General features: G+C 43.5%; 1 long non-coding RNA gene and 1 pseudogene across 2 annotated transcripts; one reads left to right on the top strand and one right to left on the bottom strand.

The window, feature by feature from the left end:
* Positions 1 to 7: 7 nt before the first annotated feature.
* On the top strand, positions 8 to 8,584 carry LOC101724199 (uncharacterized). 2 transcript variants are annotated; one of them, XR_002396999.2, is made up of 5 exons: positions 8 to 225; positions 294 to 417; positions 1,471 to 1,605; positions 3,225 to 3,316; positions 4,071 to 8,584. It is a non-coding gene; the product is annotated as an uncharacterized LOC101724199 (long non-coding RNA). The 2 variants fall into 2 exon arrangements; XR_205507.4 differs by lacking the exon at positions 3,225 to 3,316 and having other exon boundaries at positions 93 to 225.
* A 1,699-nt stretch (positions 8,585 to 10,283) lies between these two features.
* LOC101724436 (U2 small nuclear ribonucleoprotein B'' pseudogene) lies at positions 10,284 to 11,228 on the bottom strand (annotated as a pseudogene).
* Between the last annotated feature and the right edge of the window lie 1,415 nt (positions 11,229 to 12,643).

Below are 12,643 nucleotides of genomic sequence, written 5' to 3'. Positions count from 1 at the left end.
GAGTTTTGCACGTGAGTCATAGTTCTAAAGGAAGATTCCGATTGGCTGGAAGGTATACCCCTGCCCCGCCCTCCTTCCTAGGCTGAATGCCCTCCTTTGGGCTTTTAAGAACTTACGTGAACTGTGATTGGCTCGCGGGAGCCTGAATTTAAAGGCACCGCGCCGTCTAGGGGCTGGAGTAAGGGAAGAGGTCTGTAGAGTTCGTTGCGGAGTCAGATCACTCAGGTAGGTTTGTTTGTTTGTTTATTTGTTTATTTATTTATTTATTTATTTATTTATTTATTTTCTTTCAGATATGCGCTGGAAGAAACTGAGAAATTACCTAGCCTAGTCCTGGTCATCCGCTACTTTCAGGAGCCCAAAGAGATTGAGTCACTAGCTCAACTCCACACTATACTCTTCCAGAGACTAGGAAAGGTAACTTATTCTATATAACGGGGTAGGGGGCCGGGGATTTAGCTCAGTGGTTTCGCTGCCTGCTGCGCAAGCGCAAGGACCCGAGTTCAGTCCCCGGTACCAAAAAAAAAAAAAAAAAAAAACCCCAACAAACTGTATAACGGGCTAGATGCTTCTACACTCTCTTGACAGGCCCTTGCAAACCACAACGTGGCTGGCGTTCATGTACTAGTTTAGGTAAGGAGCTGCTCAGAGAGGGGCTGAGAGTTCCCCAGTGTCACAGGCTCCGACCGAGAACTAGGGGGAAAGAGTCTATGGCACCTCCTCTTTTCACTGCACCTGTCTGGACCCAGGGCCTTTCTGGGGCTAGACTGAGAATGTATACTACGTTTACATGTTTTTCTCTCCCATTTTACTTGCCTAGAGGATGAGACTTATTATGGTTACTTTTTTATTTTTATTAGTGCATGTTTGGCAGTACATAATGATTATATATCTGATGGGGAACTGGTACAAGTACACAGTGCATCTTAATTCTTTTTACATCCTTTTTCTCCCCTCCTCCCTACCCCATGGTTTTTGAATTCATCTTTTTCTGATATTAAGTACATGTGTTGTGGCAAAAGTTCAGAGATTGTCTTTCTGACCAATTATTATAATTTTTTCCTTAGGTAATTCTTCTACTACTATATCAAATTAAGTATCATTCTCCCATCCTCCTGTGCGGCAAGCTGGGAAGGGGTAATAGGGTAGATTTACAGAAGGAGAAACCAAGACCTAGAAACAATAAACCACATCCCAAGGTCACAAGCTGACTCTGACCTACTGGGGCCCAGAACCCAGGAGGCTGCTCTCTTCTCCTGAAGGGAGGCAGCCCAAGTAAGACATTGCCCCCTGTCCTTCCAGCTCTCATCCATCTACATCAGAACCCTCAGGGCTTCCACTAGTCCTTAGAGAGAGAACCCAGGCTGGGCTTGTGACCTTGGGCAAGTCCCTCCCACTGTCCTCTGTCTTTGTTTTACCCTCTTTTGAAAGATAAGAAACAGATAAGAAATCCCCTTTGGCTTCCTGCAGAGTCTCCAAACCCTGGAGCTAGCTGAGACAGCTTCAGATTCCACAGCAGCCCTATCTCTCGCCACTACCTCCCTGCCCCAGCAGAGAAGGAGAGCAAAGGAAACTAACATTTACTGAATGCTTACTACACCCAAGGTAATTTTACATTCCTGACCTCTAATTCCTAAAAATTGATGCCACGGGATATGGGGTCATTATTCCCAATTTATAGATAAGAAACAGGCTTAGAGGGCTGGGGATTTAGCTCAGTGGCACTGTGCTTGCCTTGCAAGGACAAGGTCCTGAGTTTGATCCCCCGTACCACAAAAAAAAGAAAGAAAAAACACAGAGGTTTAGATAAGCCAACTGATATGCCCAAGGTTATGCAACTACTAACTGGCACTATGGGACTTTAACTCAAGTCTGCTGACTCCAGAGTCCTATTTTTCACCTGATCTGAGGAGTGTTGGCACAGATCGGGCTCATGCCTGACACACCCCTAGAACCACCCATAACATCCATCTATCCATTTGTTCATTCTTTAGCCGATCTATCACCTATGTCCCGGGTCCTGGGCTAGGCCCTGAGGTAGGATAGGCAAGGTCCTTGTCCCTCTACTTGTCCTTCTAGAACTTTTTAATGTAGAAAGATAATAGTGAAGGAAACAAATGAGACACTTCAGATAGTGCTAAGGAGAAAATAAAACAGGATCATGGGACAGAGAACAACCGTATGTGCATACATATGGGGTTGGGGCGAAAGAGAGCAAGAACAAACTAAGATATCAATAGATGCCATTGTCACGGGAGGCCACCCTAATGAGGTAATCCTTCATTTTTTTTTTGTTGTATTAGGCATTGGATGCAGGGCCTCTCAAATGCCAGGCAAGCACTCTACCACTGAGGTACATAACATCTCCATTTTGAAACAGGGTCTTGCTGAGTTTCCCCAGGCTGGCCTTGAAAGTGTAATCCTTTTACCTCAGCCTCCCGAGTAGCTGGGATTACAGCCATGAGCCAACACCTGCCAGCTCCATTTCTGCCCTGTCTCTCCGTGCTTGTCAACAGAAAAAGTACCTGGTTTCACATTCCTAGAACCCTGAAGGCCCCAGCTAGGAGAAACTTGGATAGTCATTTTGTTCACTCTCTTCTCAGTTTTTCAATAGGGAAACTGGGGTACCAAAAAAGCAGGAAGGAGGCCGGGGATTTAGCTCAGTGGTTCCTTGGCCTGCCTCGAAACCACAAGGTCCTGAGTTCGATCCCCCAGTACAAAAAAAAAAAAAAAAGCAGGAAGGATTTCCCCCATGGGGACTAGCTAGGGCTGGAAACCCTGCCGGGCCAGGGCCTCCTGGGAGCTGGCTAGAGCTGTGCCACTTCACCAAGGTTTTTAAGTAAGCTCTGAGATTTGTTTTCCACACTCCTTCCTTCTTCTGTCTGGGCTGGAAAGAGCAATTAGCAAATTTGAGCATTGTGAATCGATGCTCCTCTGTTGATGCTTCCATTCCCAAAGCCAATGATTTCCATAGTTGCCGAGTGTGAATGAGAGTGACTTGAGAACGTAGGAAGCTGAGAGTGTGTAGGGAACAGGGGAAGGGGACGTTACTAGAACCTCTGCAGTTAAGTCCTAGTCTCCTGCGAGCCACGGCAGTACACGGCAAATTACAGGAAAGGTAGAAAAATGAGACTAAGAAGCTGAGTTTTGGGTCTGATCAGTGCTTCTCTGGGCAGCAAAGACAAAAGCCCCCAGCTTACCGCACCTTTTATCCTTTTATTCAGTACATCGGGAGAAACAAATGTAACAAATGACTTGCAGAGAGTTCAGTACATCCACATAAACAAGATGGTAACAGTACAGGAACAATGAGGAAGTAAGTAGATGTTTGTTCCTCCCAGGATGTTTTCAGCTCCCAGGGTGTTTCTTGTCCTGGAGAATCACAGCATCACTGGATCATTGAGGTCTCAGTTGTGACCGGAGGCCAAAATGGAATTATGGCTTGGAATTCCATAGCTGGACTGTAGGCAAGAGAACTAGGCTAACCAAATGATTTTTCCCTAAAATTATGTAGCATTGCTCCCGACAAGAGTGAGCAAAGGTATATCCTGTAGGATCTTGCGTTCTCAACAAGCCCAGCTTTTAATTGTCTCGGTGAATGGGTGGGAATCTTGGCTGGGTATATCATGAGTGAAACTAGCTTCCTGATGTTATGGAGCGTCTCCCTGGAACCCTGTACAAACTTCCAATCTTAATTATGACTCCAACTGATTTGAAAAGATGACTTACTCTGTATGATCATTGAGGCTTGGTGATATAACCAAGTCATTTTCCCTACCTGGACCTCAGTTTCTTATTCTATAAAATAGAAACCAATTAGGAATCAGGCTCTTCCACTCATACCTCCTTTGATTTGAGGGGGCAGGAAAGGAGAAGGGCCTTGGTCCCCACATTGGCTCGGTCTGTTTTGGAACCCCAGACAAGAGCATCTGGGAATTGCTGTGCAACTACATTGTTGCCTACATCACTGAGCCTGCTCTGTGCATGGAACCAGGCCAGGTGATTTCCACAAGCTCATTCAATTTTCAGAACATAATCCTCTGGAACAGGAGCAATCTCTCTCTTTGCAGGACAGGAAACTCAGGCTCGGAGAAACTAAGAAATTCGTGCAGGGCCCACAGCTGGGAAGAGACTTCATATCCAGGTCTGGCTGAATCCTAGGCCCATGCCCTTCGCAGGACCCTGCCTCTGAGGACGCCTTGGGAAGTTCACGTACGCACAGACGGTCCTCTCCTGTGGAGGAGCACGTCTCCTCCTACCATTCATGCTCGCCACCCTCCCTCATATTGTCAAGGCCAAGGTGATGGACCTGTTGTCATAACTATAATTGCACCCAACCCTGCATAATTTTAGTATCCAGTATCCAATCCTCCTTAAACCACCTCCTATCTTTTCTGCTCATGTTGTGTAGACAGTAATTCCAATAATTCTTTGACCCACCAGGACCTTCAATCCACTGTTCCTCTCTTCGGGTCTTGACTTTCCTCCTTAGTCAGCTTAGGGACTTGGTCCATCACTGTAATTACTTCCTTGAATACATCTTCAACCCCCTTGCTCCCCACTCATTAAAATCTCATCCACCTGACAAGGCCACACCCTGCCTAAACCTTCAAAGCTGCCGGAGCCAGGGACCCACACAGCCCTGCTGACTTTAACATCAGCCCACCAGCCTGGGGGTATAGGCGTGTTGTCTGCCAATCCCTCTGTCTGACCTGGTTCCCCCACCAAGGTCAGGCCATACCAGGGTCTCCTCAGTCCCGATAGCTCCTCCTGCCCACATCCTCCTCTCAGCTGAGACCTTACTTTCCACCTCACTGAGGAAACAAGCCATCTGCAGAGCACTGGCCCTCCACACACCCTCCACCATTTGCCCGGCTCAGCGCGCTGTTCAGCTACTCCTCTGCTGTGGGATTGGACCAGTTGCTCCTCTCTCGGACTGCCCAGTCTCATCCTCCTCACTCCAGAGACTTTCCCTCTTTCGCTGACTGGGTCATTCCAGTCTGCATTACAACATCATTTCTTGCTGGGGTAGTGGTGCACACCTGTAATCTTAGCATTTGGGAAGCTGAGGCAGGAAGGTCTCAAGGCCTTGAGTTCAAGAGTCCAAGGCCAGCCTGAACTACACAGCCAGACCATGTCTCAAAAACAAAAAAATACTATAAATAAATCAAAGAACCCCTCTTTAAAAAAGAAATTTTATTGGTACATTTTAGGTATACAATATAATGATATTTATCATTGGAGATTTGTACCTTTACATAATCTATCTTGTTTCTTATTTTTTCCCCATTCCCCTGCCCTCCCTTCAACCCTTCCACCCCTCTATATTTACAAAGACTTTGTTTCCATTTTCTCATGTTAATTCCATTCCCTTCTTTCCTTTCTCCTACCCCTACCCCTCCCATTTCCCCTTCCCTTTTGCACCTTTTCTTCCTATTTCACATTATCTATTATACACTTTGACCCGTATTTACACTTTCAGTTTCTCATGGCAGAAAAACTATTGGGTATTTACACATGTTGTCCCATTTATTTCACTTAAGAGGATGGCCTCAATATGCATCCATTTAGCTATAAATGTCTCTAATTTCTCATTCTTTATGGCTGAGTAGTACTCCATTTTATATTTTTTAAAAAAACACATTTTCTTTATCCAGTCTCCAGTTAATGGGGAATTCGGCTGTTTCCAAGCTTTAGCTATTACAAACTGTGCTGCTGTGAACATGGGTGCACATATATCACTGTGGTATGATTCTTTTAATTCTTTTGGGAAGACACCCAGCAGGGGAATACCTGGGTCAAATGGGACCTCTAAACCCAGTTCTTTGAGGTATCTCCATACTGATTTCCACAGGGGTTGCACCAGGCTACACTCCCACCAACAGTGGGAGTGTTTCCCCACAGCCCCACCAGCATTTGTTATTGGTTGATTTCATGATAGCAGCCATTCTTTCTGGGTTGAGGTGGAATCTCAGCATTGTTTTCATTTGCATCTCTCGAATGAGCAGTGATGTTGAACATTTTTTTCATATGTTTATTTGCTATTTCTACTTCTTTGAGAAATCTCTGTTCATTTCAGATGCTCATTTTTGGATTGGATCTTTAAATTTGAGAGGTCTGATTTTTTTAAGTTCTTTATATACTCTGGATAGTAGACCTTTGTCTGAGGAACATCTGATAAAATTTTTCTCCCACATTGTGGGTTGTCTCTTCATGCTGTTGGTGGTTTCTTTTGCTGTGCAGAAGCTTTTTAATAAGAAGAGATCCCATTTGGTGATTCTTTGTGCTACTTCATATAGAACCGAGGTTTTGTTCATGAAATCTTTCCCTATGCCAGTGTCTTCAAGAGTTCTACTTAGGGGCCGGGGACTTAGCTCAGTGGTTTTGCTGCCTGCTGTGCAAGCGCAAGGACCCGAGTTTGATCTCTGGTACCAAAAAAATAAATAAATAAATAAAAAGAGTTCTACCTAACCTCTTCCAGCCGGTTTAGTGTTTCTGTTTTGTTTTTTTTTTTGGTACTGAGGATCAAACTCTGGACCTTGTGCTTGTGAGGCAGACATCAGAACCACTGAGCTAAATCCCCAGCCCTAGTGTTTCTGTTTTGATACTTAGATCTTTAATTCATTTTGATTTTAGTTTAGTGCATGGTGAGAGATATGTCTAGTTTAGTTTTAATCTTTGGAAAGTTGAAACCCCATTTTTGCAGCACCATTTATTAAAGAGGCTATCTTTCCTTCAGCAAGGGCATTTGGCTCCTTTGTCAAAGATGAGGTAGCTGAGTATGTCTGGAGTTGTTTTCTGCATCTTCTAATCTGTTCCACTGGTCTTTGGGTCTGTTTCTTTGCCAGTACCATGCTGTTTTTATTACAGTAGCTTTGTAGTATAATTTCAAGTTGGGGATTGTAGTACCCCCTGCTTGTCTTTGTTGCCTAGAATTGTTTTTGCTATTCCAGGTCTCTTGTTGTTCCAAATGAAGTTTTGGATTGTTTTCTCAAGGTCCGTGAAGTATGCTGCTGGAATTTCAATTGGGATTGCATTGAATCTATATAGCAGTTTTGGAAGTATGGTCATTTTCACTATATTGGCTCTTCCTACCCAGGAACAGGGGATGTCTTTTCATTTTCTGATATCCTCTTCAATCTCAAAGAACCTCTCTTGACCCACCTCCTTCTCCTTTGATCCTGCTTCTCTAAACACTCTGAAAATGTCTGCCCTTGCAACCTGCAGTTTTTTTCCCCTGTTCTCCCGTCTATGTCTCTGTCTCAGTCTCTGTCTCTGTTTAGTGGGGATGGGCCTAACGCATGCTAAGTGTATGATCTACCACTGAGTGACACATCAGCCCCATTTTTTTTATTTTGAGACAGGATCTCACTGTGTAGTCCAGGCTGGCCTCCAACTCACTGTGATCTTCCTGACTCAGCCTTCTGCATGCTGGGATTACAGGTCTGCACCACCACGCCTGGCTGTATTTTTTCTTTCTTGCCAAATATCTTCTGTGAATATATGATATACCAAATAATATTTATTCATTGATGAACAGTGATGGACATTTGCCACACGTTTGGGTTGTTTCCACTTTTTGGCTATTGTGAAGAATGTTGGCTGGGAACATGCAGGTCTATTTTCCTGTTGATATATGTTTTCATCTTGCTTGGGTGTATACTCAAGGGTGGAGTTGCTGATCACAGGGTTGTTTTTTGTTTAGCCATTTGAGGAACTGCCAGATTGTTTTCCAAAGCAGCTATACCATTTTGCATTCTCACTAGTACTGTATGACAGCTCTAATTTCTCCATATCCTTGCTGACACTTGTTATTATCTGTCCTTTTTGATTATAGCCATTTTAGTGGGTGGGAAGTGGTATCTCATTGTGGTTTTGATTTGGATTTTTTGATAGCTAATGATGTTGAACATGTTTTCATGTGTGTCTTGGTCATCCATATCTTTGGAGAAATGTCTATTCAGATCCTTTGTCCCTTCCCTTTTGTGGTGCTGGGGATGGAAGCCAGGTCCTTATACATGGTAGGTAAGTGTGCTACCACTGAGCTACCACCCCCAGCTCTTTTTTAATTTGTTTGTTTGTTTTTGAGACAAGGTCTTGCTGTGTAGCTCAGGCTGGTCTCGAACTCACTATGTAGACCAGGCTGGCCTTGCACTGGAGACTCCTGCCTCAGTCTCCCAAGTGGAGGGCATGCAACACCACAGCTGGCTAATCCCTAGCCCTTTCTAAATTGTCTTTTTGAAACAAAGTCTTGCTAAGTCGTCCAGGCCTTGAATTTGTTATTCTTCTGCCTCCCTCTCCAGTAGCTAGCATTACAGGTATGCACCACTATGCCTACTTCCTTTACTTATTTTTATTTTTATTTTTGGTACTAGGGATCGAACTCAGGTCCTTGAGCTTGTGAAGCAGGTGGCAGAACCACTGAGCTAAATCCCCGGCCTGTCTTTTACTTTTTTTTGAGACAAAGTCTCACAATGCAGTCCACGCTGGCTTTGAACTTGTTGTGTAACTTAGGCTGGCCTTGAACTCATGCTCCTCTTGCCTCAGTCTGAGATTACAGTACAAATATATACCAACACACATAGTTCCTGTGCCATGCTACTTATTATTATCATCATTAAGTTGTGTTCTTTATATATTCTAGATGTGAGTCCCTTATCAGATGTATGATTTGCAAATTTTCTTCCCATTCTAATTGTGAACTAACTCTCTCTCTCTCTGTCTCTCTGTCTCTCTGTCTCTCTGTCTCTCTGTCTCTTTTTTGAGACAGGATGTCGCTGTGTAGCACAGGCTGGATTTGAACTCATGGAAATCCTCCTGCCTCAGCCTCCTGAGTGCTGGGATTACAGGCATGTGCCACCATGCCCAGCAAGGGTTGAAGTTCTGATTTTGTGTGTGTGGTGTTGGGGATTGGACCCAGGGCTTGATGCATGTAGGGAACCACTCTACCACTGAGCTACACCCTCAGCCCTTTTCTTTTTTAATTGACATAATTGTGTACATTTATGAGGTAAAATGTGGTACTTAATACATGGACATACTATGCAATGATCAAATCAGCATAATTAGCATATCCACCACAAAAAACACTGTTATTTCTTCGCAGTGAGATGATTTGCAATTCCCACTTCTAGTTATTTTCAAGTATCTATTATGTTATTATTAATCATGGTTACCTTATTGTGTAACAGACCCTCAGAACTCATTCCTCCTATCTAATTGTATCTTTGTACTCTTTGACTTATCTGTCTCCTCCCTGTCTCCTGCCCTCCTTAGTCTCTAGTAACTATTATTCCAATCTCTATCTTTATGAGAACAGCTTTTTAAAATCTCACATATGAGTGAGATCATGTGGTACTTGTCTTTCTGTGCCTATTATTTCACTAAACATAATGTCTTTCAGTTGTATCCATGTTGTGGCAAATGACAAGATTTCATCCTTTTTATGGGTGTGTAGCATTCCATTGTATATACATATATACACAACACATTTTCTTTATAAATTCACCCATAGATGGATACATAAGTTGATTCCACATTGTGGCTATCATGAATAGCATTGCAATAATCATAGGAATGCAGTTATCTCTTGGCATACATACTGATTTCATTTCCTTTCAATATATACCCAGGAGTGGGACTGCTGGTTCACACAGTCCATGGTTCTATTTTTTCTTTTTCTATTTTTAATTTTTTGAGGAACTCCCATACTATTTTCCACAATGGGTGCACTAATTTTTTGTTTTTTGGCTTTTTTTGGTAGTGGGGATCTATTAGGACCTTATGCTTGTGAGGCAGGTGTGGTGCCACTGAGCTAAATCCCCGCCCCTGTCTGCACTAGTTTATATCCCCCGCCCAGTGTGTAAGAGTTCCCTTGCTATCTTTTGTCTTGACTGGAGTGAGGGGACAGCTCCTTGTAGTTTTGATTTATGTTTCCCTGATCATTAGTGATGTACCTTTTTTGTATACCTGTTGCCATTTGTATGTTGTTTTGTTTTGTTGGTGCTAGAGCTCAAAGCCAGGACCTTGTGAACACTACACTATAACCCCAGGCCTTGAGTTTTTTTTTTTTTTCGGTACTGGAGATTGAACTCTGGAGTGCTCAGTTACATCCTCAGCCCTTTTTATTTTTTATTTGGAGACAGGGTCTTGCTAAATTGCCCAGGTGGGACTTGAACTTGTGATCTTCCTCAGTGCTGGGATGAAACCAGGCCCACCATGCCTGGCTTGTATGTCTTCTTTTGAGAAATACCTATTAAAGTCTTTTGCCTATTTTATTATTTTTTTTTTCAGAATACAAATAAAAGTTTATTGTACAAAATTAAGGCCTTCATATTACACACTTCACTAAGGCTAAAGAAAGACTACAAGGTTTAAATCTTTCACAAAAATTTCACTTTTACTTCTCCCCACCTCCAGCCATTAAAATGGCCTGACCAAATGTTATCAAAACAAACACCATAACACCAAGTCCCTTAAACATGACTATCCCAAATGTTATTTCTTGACATAGGTGATCTTCATTGCATGGATGGTGTGATCTTAAACGCTTGTAATGCATCCCTGGCAGCTCCAGCCTGCTCATCATTTTCAAATTCCACAAAAGCAATGTCATCCCTTCCAGGTACCAAACGTACTTCCTTAAAACCAGGAAACTGATTAAACAGCATGGACAGCATCATCTTATTAGTCTCTTCTGGTAAATTATTAAGGAATAAAATACAGTTTGGAGGGTAATCAGGGACCTGAGGATTTGTTGTTGCATTTCCTTGGGTATTAGTTGTTGATGTTCCCTGGCCAGGCTTTTTGTTTGCAGTCGTTGCAGTTTGTTCCACAGTTTTGGCTTTTTTTTTTTCTTTTTTCTTTTCCTTGTCAGCAAAAGTGCCATGCATTTTAGATATTATATAGAATCTGTTTTTGCATACTGGATTCACATTGGTTTGCCATAAAATGGGAATCCTTGTAACTGTCTTAAAGCATTTGTGGATGAACCCAGTTCTTTAAATATAACAAAGGCCTGGCCTCGCATCTTCATAGTCTTTAAAGCCACAATATCTATCACATGCCCAAACTGAGAAAACAGTGCATATAGGGCTCGCTTCAATTCTTCTTTTTTAATTTTGTCATTCATATTGTTGATATAAATTGTATGATTTGGTCTAATATCCATGTTTGGGTAACAGAAACTGTACGGAGCCCAGGAAGCCTAAGATTATTTCTTCAAATAACCTCCAAAGAGCTCCACTAAAAGTTCGGGCGCCTCTCCAGGTCAGCGCACCAGACTCCATCCTTTCCCCGCCCCCAAGTGGACTCCGGGCCAGACGCGTCCAACCCAACCCCGTCTTTGCGCCTGTTCTGTTCCAAACTCCGACGGCTGAGCTTATTATTATTTTTTTGAGATGGGCTTTTGCAGGTGGGGACCAAGGTTCAGGGGTTGAGTGCTTGGCCAGTATGCACAAGGCCTTGGGTTCTATCCCTGGCATTGCAAACAAACAACAAAAGAGAGATGGAGTTTTACGATGTTGCCCATGTGGCCCTGAACTCCTGGGCTCAAATGATTTTCTTGCCTCAGCCTCCTGAGTTGCTGGGACTACCGTACATCACACTCAGCTTTTTGCCTATTTTTTAATCGGATTTTTTTGTTTTCTGATATTGAGTTGCTTGAGTTCCTTCTATATCCTGAATATTAACCCCTTGTCAGATGTATCTAACTGTAAGTTCTTTTTTATTTTTTCACTGCACTCTGGATCAAACCCAGGGCCTTGCACCTGCTAGGCAAGTGCTTTATCACTGAGCTACAACCAGCCCATTTCTTTTTTTTCTTTCTTTTTTTTTTTTTTGGTACCGGGGATTGAACTTGGGACCTTGGGCTTTCGAGGCAGGCGGTGGAACCATCCCTTCTTGAAATGCTTTCTTCACTTGGCTTCCAAGACACCTCACTGTTCTGGTTTCTTCCCTGACCCCATGGTGTCCTGTTGTTGTCAGGGTTTTGGTAAGGAAATACTTTTAATACAGGACACATAATTTATAAGATTATTTTGCTATATTTACTCAAAAAGTCAAATACAGAGGAGTACAAGAGATTGGCCACACACCTAGGGGCCCAAAGAATCCACCCAAGGGCCCAGAACCCACAGCAATGTCCCACAGAAGTCCAGCTGAAGGCCTAGAGTCCAAGGCAATGTCCTCCAGAGTTCAGCCACTGGCCTAGAGCCCACGGCAATGTCTCATGCTTGTCCCCATTGAGGATCTGCACCTGGAAGGCCCAAAACCAGTGGTGGAAGCCAGAAAACCTACGCCAGTGAGATGAAGGATTTGTGCCACCAGGCTGAGGGACCTACACTGAAGCCAGGAAGTGGCGCTCACAGTGAAGATCAGAGCTCCCCTGATGAAAACAACCATTCCCAGTGACAGTGAGGCCTGGAGCTCCTCCTCATAGGAGAACAGCCAAGTTCGCATCAGGAAAACCAGCTGTGGCAAGCTTCTCCTAGAATATCAACAGTCCCCAATCTTCCCCTCCAATTCTGTTTTTAATGCTGTTGGCAACAATCCTCAGGTGGGTCTTCCATGCCCAAACCATGCCGATTCAGTTCAGCTGGACATTCCAAGTGTGGTTAATCCACCACGCCTCCTTATCTACTCA

This window comes from Heterocephalus glaber, unplaced genomic scaffold, assembly GCF_053883595.1.
Source record: "Heterocephalus glaber isolate CG9 unplaced genomic scaffold, H.glaber_assembly_v1.0 deba00001452, whole genome shotgun sequence".
NCBI classification, from domain to species: Eukaryota; Metazoa; Chordata; class Mammalia; order Rodentia; family Bathyergidae; genus Heterocephalus; species Heterocephalus glaber.
Note: the sequence above shows the minus strand (reverse complement) of the source record. Positions and strands in the feature narration are given on the sequence as shown.